Source organism: Pyrgilauda ruficollis, unplaced genomic scaffold (genome assembly GCF_017590135.1).
Source record: "Pyrgilauda ruficollis isolate IOZ18807 unplaced genomic scaffold, ASM1759013v1 scaffold3, whole genome shotgun sequence".
Classification (NCBI taxonomy): Eukaryota; Metazoa; Chordata; class Aves; order Passeriformes; family Passeridae; genus Pyrgilauda; species Pyrgilauda ruficollis.
Genome location: NW_024524377.1, coordinates 24,572,650 through 24,582,541, shown reverse-complemented (window position 1 = coordinate 24,582,541; position 9,892 = coordinate 24,572,650).

Genomic DNA, 9,892 nt, shown 5'->3' with positions numbered 1-9,892 from the left:
TTATTTTCCTGCACCAAACAAGAGTGCAGGGAAATGTGAGTGGAGGCCCATCACTGGAGGGGTGCGCAGGAGGGCACAGTGCTGTATTGCTCTCTCAGGGCTGGTGTTTGCCAGGGCCAAAATGAAGCCCACAGCCCTAGCTTCCACCAGGAACATTGTAAATGGTGAGGTAAGCCAACAGGCTCCTATTTGAGCTTTACTCAGATAAAACTCCCACTAAAGTCAGAGGCTGGATAAAGTCTGTGACAGGGTGGTGTGAGTTGGTCCTTTCATGGCAATATCTGGAGGGAAGCCTGATGGAAAATACTTTGCAGCAAAACCTGCCCAGATGTCCAGTGTGTGTTTGGCCATTTGGAACCTCTCTGCATTCATCCCCAAGAACTGCCTGCCGTTATCCGAGAGCATGCCTGGCAGTGTGACGAAGAGGAGGGAAAACCCATGTGTGGTCCTTAGGCTCTGGCAAGAAATAGCAGAGCAGAACACCAGGCTATTGATTTCATGTTTGCTTTAAAAACAACCTAAGTGCATTCCTGGAGCAAGGCTGGTCTGGAAGCCTAAATAAAATAATATTCTTCAGCCTTGAAAACTGACACTAAACTTCAATGGGTGCTTTAAAGTCCTGCCCCCAGACTAAGACTTGCACATTTCCTAAGCTCTTGTCTACACACAAAAATGGTGCTACTTTAACTAGATCAGTGTAGCTAAAGCAACACATCTCTCCTCTCTTCCATCCCTTTCTCTTCCATGCATGAAAACTGTTAAAAAGCATCCTTATTTGACAAAACCTTCCTTATTAGAGGGAAATATCTTTTACTAATACAAGAATTATTAGTGTCAGCACATCTAAGTAGGACTAAAGATAGCGTTACTGTTTTGGTAGCAAAAAATCACATCCATAAACAGCATGCTTACTCTGTCTCAGAAGGGATGCACAGAAGAAGCCTATGGAAAAAGGCAAGCAGAATTGGTCTAACCCATCTTCCTCATGACAAGGCTTATGTCCTGCACTCCACAAAGTGCAAACGATCCCATCTGAGATAGTCAGGGACTTCTCGGGCTCTCACAAGGCTGAGGCTGTACAGTATCTAGATAAAATGTGTGCACAGTATTTATAATGCACAGGCAACACCACTGAACTCAGATTTTCCACAGCATAAGCAGATCAACAGAAGCTGCGTGTTAGCTAGGCTCACTAGAAAACAAACAAGAAATCCTCTAACTACCAAACAGAAGCCACAATGCATTCACAGACACAAAAAATAGATTTGCATGCTGGTCTGTCAGAAATGCTAATTTCCATGGATGGTATCAGAAATATGTGGACCTGACCCTTTGAAATATTTTCCTTATAGGAAAATTGCATTGGCTACCAGTGGGCTCCTGAAGAAAAATAAAAACAAAACTATACAGGATATAATTCCCTTCTAGCAGAATATCAGGACTATGGATTTCAACAAATTTCATTTGATATTCAAGATACTTTTAAGCAATGCAGTTGTACAGGAAAACCAATACGATTTCTCATTGGTACCTTTGTAAAGGCAGACTGGTAATAATAATAATAAGCATCATCATTGTCATCATCATCAAACTTCTCACTTCTGTCTTGATGCTCTCAGGATTTTCCTGCATCAACCCTATTCCTACTCCAGCTGAACAGCTTCCCAAATTTCTAAATGCTGTACTTTAAGCTTCACCAGTTCTGATATCCTCAGTAATAATATCAAAGCTTCAGGTGCCTTATCCATTGAAGTTAGGATGACCTGGATAGCATTAGATTTTCCCTTCATCAGTGGTTGTTTCATACTTTATGAGTAAATCAGATGGTACTTAGTACATACTCCTGGTGGAAGAAAAAACTAAAGACAGATGGATGTGGCTCCCAACAGGCAGCAGTTTGAAAACATGGCACCAAATACATCAGTAGTCCCAGTCTGTTCTTTGACATATCAGAGTGCCTGAACATGCATTTCCAGATCTTTCTTTCACTACAGCCATGTAATCTCCTCTCTCCCCACTTTCTAGCTCACCCAAAATACACAGTTGCCTCCTTTGCTTCTTTACAAGTCTCATCTTCCCTCTCTCCACTCCATCTGTCCTTCTTCAAGACTTCAACTGCTGACCCCATGCCCCGTTCAGTGCCTTCCCCTTCCTGCTCCCTGGCTTCCTTTGTGTTCTTTCAGCAATTCTGTCTTTATCATGCTGATCTCCCCTCCTCAGCACAGTGCTACAAAGCCTTCCCGCTCCTCCAGGGGCACCACTCTTTTCAGCAATCCCTTCTCATCACCAGAATCTCTCTTTATCACACGCCTCATGAGTGTTTGTTTCACCTGCCTGAATTGATAGGTGCAGACCAATGTCCAAATTTGATTTCTGAAAAGATTAATAATGAGGAATTTTATTTTTATAATGTGCATGGCTGTACATTACAACAGACCTTCACAATTATGAAGTTGTCTCGGGCCCCCACTGTCTCCTGGTGTTCCAGGTAGCCCAGCTTTTCCTGTTCTGTTTGGCTAGGAGGTACATGTCTTTTCTTTCTGCTCTGAAGCTGGCTTCAGGCTGGGTACTTGCCCTGCACACGGCAAGCTCCCTTGGCTGTTGGCTGAAGCAAAACCCAGTTTAGCTGGGAGAACTCACAGACAGATCCCTGAGCTCCTGGTGCTCCTCCGCTGAGCAAGCTGCAAATGGGCTCTGAGGAATACTTCAAGATTAATCTCGTTAAGTCCTCTCTCTGAGACCATCTCCTTTCTTTTCCAACTTCCCAAAGTAAAAAACCCACTTTTCTGACTGTTAACAGCTGCTGGACTACTTTAACATTGGTCTGATGCAAGTTAAAGCAAGGGCTGAGGCCACATGATACAGGAAAGTTTCCCATGAAAAAAGCTGGAGGTAATCAATTTTCTCCTAAGTGACAGCTGACTGATAATAGGTGGTAAATATACAAGCACCTCTCTCCTTTACCCACAGCTCAAAGCATCCAATTGCCTGCATTCCTGCTAATCCTGGCCTTCTCCATGAGCATCTCCCATGTCCCTGCTTCCAAGAATGTTGTACAAACTGACCTACTGTTCGTGCACTCATTTTTAGAAGTATTTTCATGAGAAATCAGAGAATAGAGGCTACGTGAATAAATATTTCCAATCATTCATCCCCCACCATATTTTAATTTTCTTGCCTTAATCACTCCTTTTGGCTGTCTGGCACGTGTCTTAGCACAACAGAGACTGGGGAAGGCCGAGGTGAATCCTCCCTCACTTACAGCTTACCTGAGTGGCTGAAAGGACCTTTCTGTATTGGAGAACATCAGATCAGCACTTCTGTCTAGTCCATTCACCAGAACAAACAAGGATATGCCTCATAGCCAAAAGCACCCTTGGCTGTCTGTGGCAGAAGGCACAACAGTGACAGAGGTGACAGACTTCCCTAGTATCTGCTTGTTTGCTGGCTCTGCTAGTGTCTGTTTGCTCTTCCCCGTGCATGGACCCTCAAGCCTGGCCCTTCCCACCAACTCAATGTCCAGCTCCATCTTCATTTTCCAGTCTCTATTTTCATTTTCCTCTCACTTTTGCTTTCTTTCTGTCAATCAGGACACTGTTTGGTTACTTTATAAACTTATTATATCTATTATATCAATTTTTTAGCAGAGTTCATATCCTGTTATGGATTTGTTTCATAAATTACCTGCATTTGCAGGAGGGCCAGTTAACTTCTCAAGGCATTGCCTCACTACATGTCTGCCAAGCAACATCATGCAAAAGCAGGAAACTGAATACAGGGTCTGGATCTTTTCACAAAACCAAGGGCTGGCTTTTGTCCAGGGAATGCAATGTCTCCACCTGTCCCTTCTGCCACTTGGACCTACACTTGAGCTCTGCAGGGAGGAGCTCTGAGTGAAGAAGCCCTGCTAGCAGAGGGTTAGTAACGGCCCAGTCCCTTAAAGCAGACCCAGGTTCAGGATCTAAACCCTGGACAGGATTAATTATCCAGCAAACAGCTTGTTAGAAGCTGTGTTGGCACACAGATAAGGGGAACTGTAATGGAATCTGCCAATTAACCAGCCGATGGTGCTGAACTAAAGGTGACCCCATCGTTAATTGTGGTTGTTTCTCAGCAGTTTTCTCATCACATTGGGTGCTCGGGAGAGGGGAGAGAAAGAGGGCTTATCCAGGTGCTTAATTTATTTCTGTTCACAAACAGGAATCATGGGATATAAACTTCATGACAATTACATGGCAGAGCTTTAAATCTTATTACATCTACCCTTCCTGAAAGAGAAAGGAGATGAAAGTCTTGGAAAAGCAGAAAAGAAGGAATCCTCACACTTTTCGGCAGAGTAAACAGCTGTCCAATATAATGAAGCCTTCTTAAAGTAGTTTACCTGAAGGTAAATTTTCTGTGTGAGTGGTGTGTGAGAGGAATTCCTCTCACTCTATCTTCCACATGGCCTGTGGCCCATCTGCACCGTGAAGAGCAGAACAGAGCCGGTGCTCTCAAAGAAAGCTGACATGAAAAGCTCAGGATGGCCTCGAGCTACAGCTGTGGATCTGGCTCCAGACTTCCCCTCAGTTCAGAGGTGTTTGAATCTCAGCCCCTTGCAGAGCTTTTCAGCCAGATGGAACGTCCAGGAATGAGTTTCCTTAAAAGTTCAAGAGGGTTCAAGAGGTTTTGCTTTAAATCCATCTCAAGGGACGACCTAAAGCAGTCAGTGATGCAGAACAAAGGTCTATCTTCTTGTGGCTGCTTCCCTAAAGGAAATGCTTGGACAATTCTTTGTAAGGAATTAATCTCACATGCTCCTGAACAGCTAACTCCTCCCTGGAGTAGGACTGTATTGAAAGAGTGTCAGTCACAAGAACTAGCACATTAATTGCTAAGTATGGCTTTGCTTCCTGGAGGATGTGGAGTCTGTACTGACCTAGCCACAGCTAGACCCCTAACACAGCCTCTGCCGTATCTGCCTTGGACTTCCAAGTCTGTCTTCTTCTGCATCCTGTCTGGCAGTAGCCAATGTGGCATCTTAGGGCAAAACATGGGAGAGGAACAGGATGGAAATTCCCCCAACTTCATGCAAATAAGCTCCTTGAGCTGGAGATTGCATCTGTATCCCAGTTTAGCATCCCTATTTAAGCTACTTTCACAACTTTTCCAAGCCCTTTCAACTAATTTATAAACATGTCACTGACTTGTGTCCTATGGTAGCCAGTTCCAGGTTTGTCCATATATGATAAAAAAATCCTCTTTTTTTCTCTTTCCTTTAAACTTTTTTGTGATAACTTTGTTCCTTGTCCCCTAGCTCCCACGCTGTGATAAATAGTGAATGATCATTCCTTATTCACATCTCTGTGCACATCACAACTTGACCAATCTCCAACGTAGCCCCCTCAGCTGTCACTGTTTCAAGCTGAAGAGCTTGGTTACTGTCCCTTCATAAGGGAGTAATTTCTTACCTGTTGCCTCAATTTCTTACCTGGTCCCTCCAGACCAACAGTACTTCAAAATTTCACCCTGTGGCTGCTCCCAGCCTCTCATTCCCAGCCAAAGCCCCCTGTCACCCTGCAGGCATCCTGCCAGCACTGCCACACCTTCTCTCATTTCGCTACATTCTCTCTCAGGGAGCAACTGCAGGCAGCATTTAAGACACATATGTACCATGGATTTATACAGCAGTATAATGATGTTTTCTGTTTTCCTGCCAGTTCCTTTCCTGGCTGTTCCCTCCTCCCACCTCCAGTTTGACTGATGCTGTACAGTTTTCCTCCCCAGGATGGCTCCAAATCTCCCTTCTGGGTGGTAATAGCTAATACGTACTCATGCACTTATCATTGTTTTTCCCCACATTACATCTACATACATCAACATGGAATTTCATCTGCCATCCTATCACCCACTCACTTTGTATCCTGCAGCTCTTTGTTCATTACAGCTTATTACAGCAATCTCATGGAAAAACAAGCTCATTATGGTGGAGAAACTCACGCCTTATTCCACTGACTGAGGGGCTGCCTGTGTTGGAGGTGGTGCTGACTGCTTGAATTTCTTCCCAGCTATTAACAGAGGGCCCAGTGTGCACTCCCATCCCCTACCCAGAGGGGTAGGACTGATTGAGGCTCCTTCATCAGCCAAAAGGGCAAAGGATCACATGCACAACACACCATTATTTCCCTACTGCTGGCAACTTTCTCCCTACAGACTGCTAATGGCAGTCACCTACCCACATCCCCCTCCAGTGCTGCCCTTTCCCAGCACCACAGCTTCTCAACAGAGGGAGAGAGATCAGCTGAAGCAAGACCCTTCCCAGCACAGTTCAAACCTGCACATTAAGGATCCACATGGAGTAAGGAGAAGGGAGGTGTTCTGGGCAAGGCTTTCAATATTTATCATAACAGAGAGGTAAAGAACAGCAGGAAAACCCGAACCCTTACTGCAGCAGCTACTTGGACCCATTAAAATGGAAGAGATCAGGGCAAGGTTGTTTTCTCCAGCTGCGTATGCCATGCAAAAACACTTCCTCACCTTTTTACCAGAGACTTGTCTATGGGGTAACCTGGGGAGAAGTGACCTCATATTACTGTCAGTTATTTTTAATTTTATGTCTTTATATATAAATACTTATATATATAAGTATTTATAATTTTATGTCTCTGTTTCTGGTTATAGCCTGTTATACATTGTGGAACTTGCACCTGGCAAGCACATGAACATATATAATCTCATTTTTTCAGGCTCCTTGTTATCGATGTTGTCTTTTTTTCTAATTTTCCTCACCAATCAGCCTCTCCAGTCCTACAGTACTACGTCTCAGAGACTCCCCCTCTATCCTCATGGATTTATCTATACCTTTCTACTGTGATACAGCCCAGGACTGAAAGCAGTATATTTTGTTTGGGATATCATCAGGCATTGAGAGGAACCAGTGCCTCCCTCAGCTGTGGTTTGGTGCCTTTCCATACATAGATAAGAATCTTGTTAGCTACTTTTTTTTTCCTACCATAACACACTGTAGACTCACATGATTCAATTTGCTGTCTACTATCACACTCTCATCTCTTTTAGCAAAACAGCTTTTCAAGCCCCTCTTCCACTAAATCACTCTGGGCCAGCTGACTGGAATGGTGAATTGCATCAGTTAAAAATCTGGCCTTTTGTTTGGCATAAGGCTTTTTGAGGCTAACCAACCTTCTTCATTCCAGGTCAAATCTTATTCCACTTCTTGCTCCAGTTGCTAACCTTTGCAGTTTCTGGGGCATTTTTCTCAAGGGAACAGTTGTAACTCTCTACTCTGATATCACTTGTGCATTTCCACCCACAGAGCCCACAAGACGACTCAATACCAAGCACCTCCAGAAACTTTTTCCCCTAGAATCTTGCACTTCATTTCCATCTGTTTATACACTGTCTGTACACGCTGTACTGCCACTCAGCAGTCCAGGTATGAGAATTGCTTTCCAGAATGACTGGAAATGTGTAGTTCAAGCAAAGCCATACCTGACTTTCCACTTCTCCACTTCTGGTTTCAGTGGTGGCCATGTCAGTGTGGAGGCAGATCCCATGAGTGTCACAGCAAGGTCTGTAAAAGCCGCTCCACAGCCATGTTCACCTTTGTCACAAGCTTTCCAGGTTTCGCGTTTCATCCAGTCCTATAAAACAGGGCTAGTCCTACAAAGCCCTTCCAGAACTAGCTCAGCAGTGCACATGCCTTTTTGCCACATGCCCAAAATATTGCACAAGAGTTGCCAGGATTTAGACCCAGATAACAAGATCACCTCAGCCTACATCTCCTTACCAGCAGTGGGAGGCTTCAGGGAAGTGGGAGACTTGTCTCATTGTGTTGTTGACTGGCTCTTTGTTGTCATGAAACCCTGAGATTAGCTCAGTCGATTAGAGCGTAGTGCTAATAACATCATGGTCAGTGTTTGATCCCCATATGGGCTGTTCACTTCAGAGTTGAACTTGATGATCCTTGTGGATCCCTTCCAGAATATTATGTGATTCTGTGAAAGGATTCGATGTTATAAGGGTCTTTTACTTCCTCTGTGAAGGACTGGCATTCACGGATGAAGAGTTTGGTAGAGCCTCCTAGCCACACAATACAATAATCAGATGGAGAGCTGGTTGCAGTGTGAAAGAATAATGGGGGATGACAGAGGGGACAAGTTATCTAATCACCTTCTTACCATGCTTGCCTTGAGAAACAAAGAGAATCCTTCCCAGCCCATATAGTAGCCAAAGATATGTTATCCCCTCTGCATCAAAGAAACACCTCATCCTGTTCACACAAGCTCCAAAATTTTGTGCTCCTATTGCAAAACAGCTGGCTGCAGATGTAATGAAGCATATTGGTTCTGGGACAGGCAGAGGAGTTAGAAGAATCAGCAATCTGTGGTGCTGGCAGGGCAGGGCTGAGAGACCTGACAGGGTGCCTGTAGGCTCCTCCTCCTGAAAATGAAGGTTAATTTTACCTGTGGTCGTGGCTGGTGTGGCTCCTGGGGAGAATGTCACCTGGCTGTGCAATGAAAGACTTAAGGCAGGCAAAATTTATTTCTCCAGGTCTACTCTTGGTATTTTCAGAGTGGCTAGGTTTAAAAGCAAGTAAAGAAATTGAAACACATAGGTTTGAAATGCTAAGCCTGACTCTGTGAACAACTTAATCCAAAATAAGGCAGCATAGGTGGGGAAAAAGGTGACTTTACACAGTCATACATTTCCCGATCAGTTCTTAAGCTGTCAGGAGCTTTCTTGGTCTGTGCTGAGAGTTAGGGCCAGCAGGAATTGATCACATTCATTCTTGGGCTGCCAAAGTCCCCGTGAGCTCTCCTAAACTAAGCAGCACCTTAGCTGTACTTGCTGGTAATTTCCAGAGCAAGTCAGCTGTATGGGTTCACCAAGGAATTCCAGAGATTCCTGTTTATGTTCCTGTTTATCATTCAAATCACCTTAACAATAATTAGCACAGATAAGACAGATAGTGTGGGACAATAGATTTCCTCCACAGATTTCCTTTATCTTCTGCAAAAGGTCTGCGAGACTTTCACACCTCAACGCACCTCTTTAGTCTGTTCTCAATATCCATACAAAGACAGTGCCCAGTGTTACTGCTCGTTACAGCAGCTGGGGGACGGCCCTGCAGTCTGTGCCATGAAGTTGTTTCAGGATCCAGAGTCCCGCTTGGACTATGGCTCTACAGGAAAGCAGACCCAGCTGGAGAGAGCCCAGTGCCAGTTTAATGTGAAGCACTATAATACCAGAAACCCCTGAGATGTTACTTGTCAGCTCGAATTTACCCCGAAAAAGAAAGAAAAGAGGGAATTTTGCCCCTGTAGATTTGATGCTACACTATTTCCCAAACCTCCTCCTCCTTCCCTGCAGCTAACAGAGGCCAGTACCATGTGCCATGCAATTTAACTTTCTAGGCAGAAAATCATTTGGGCTCCCTCCTGATGCAGACGAAAGTCGTGCAGCCTCGGGAGGCATTACCGAAGGTACAGACTTGCTCTTAAACTGAGCACCTGCATGCTGTGCCGCTGGGCTGGGCGGCTCCTTCCCCGTGCTCCCTAATGTCCCCAACATGTGTGATTGCTTGGTAGCAATGAAGGGCTTCATCCCCTTCACGATCTGGCTCCTGCCCCCAGGGGCTTAGCAGAACATATTTTAAAAACCCTCCTGGGAGCTCACTCAAGCTCTCTGTTTACACAGCAGATTGGTGGCTTCTCGTTTGAAGTCAGGATTTAAGCTGTTCTTTCTAATTACAGAGAGACTCTGAAACCTGAGAGATCTCTGCTGGTGAAGACTAAGCACAGAGGGAAAAAAAACCCAGTTGCATAGGCAGAATAATGCTACATCCAAACCCTAGAGTTTGCTATAAACAGAAGGCCCCTGCAGCAAAATAGGA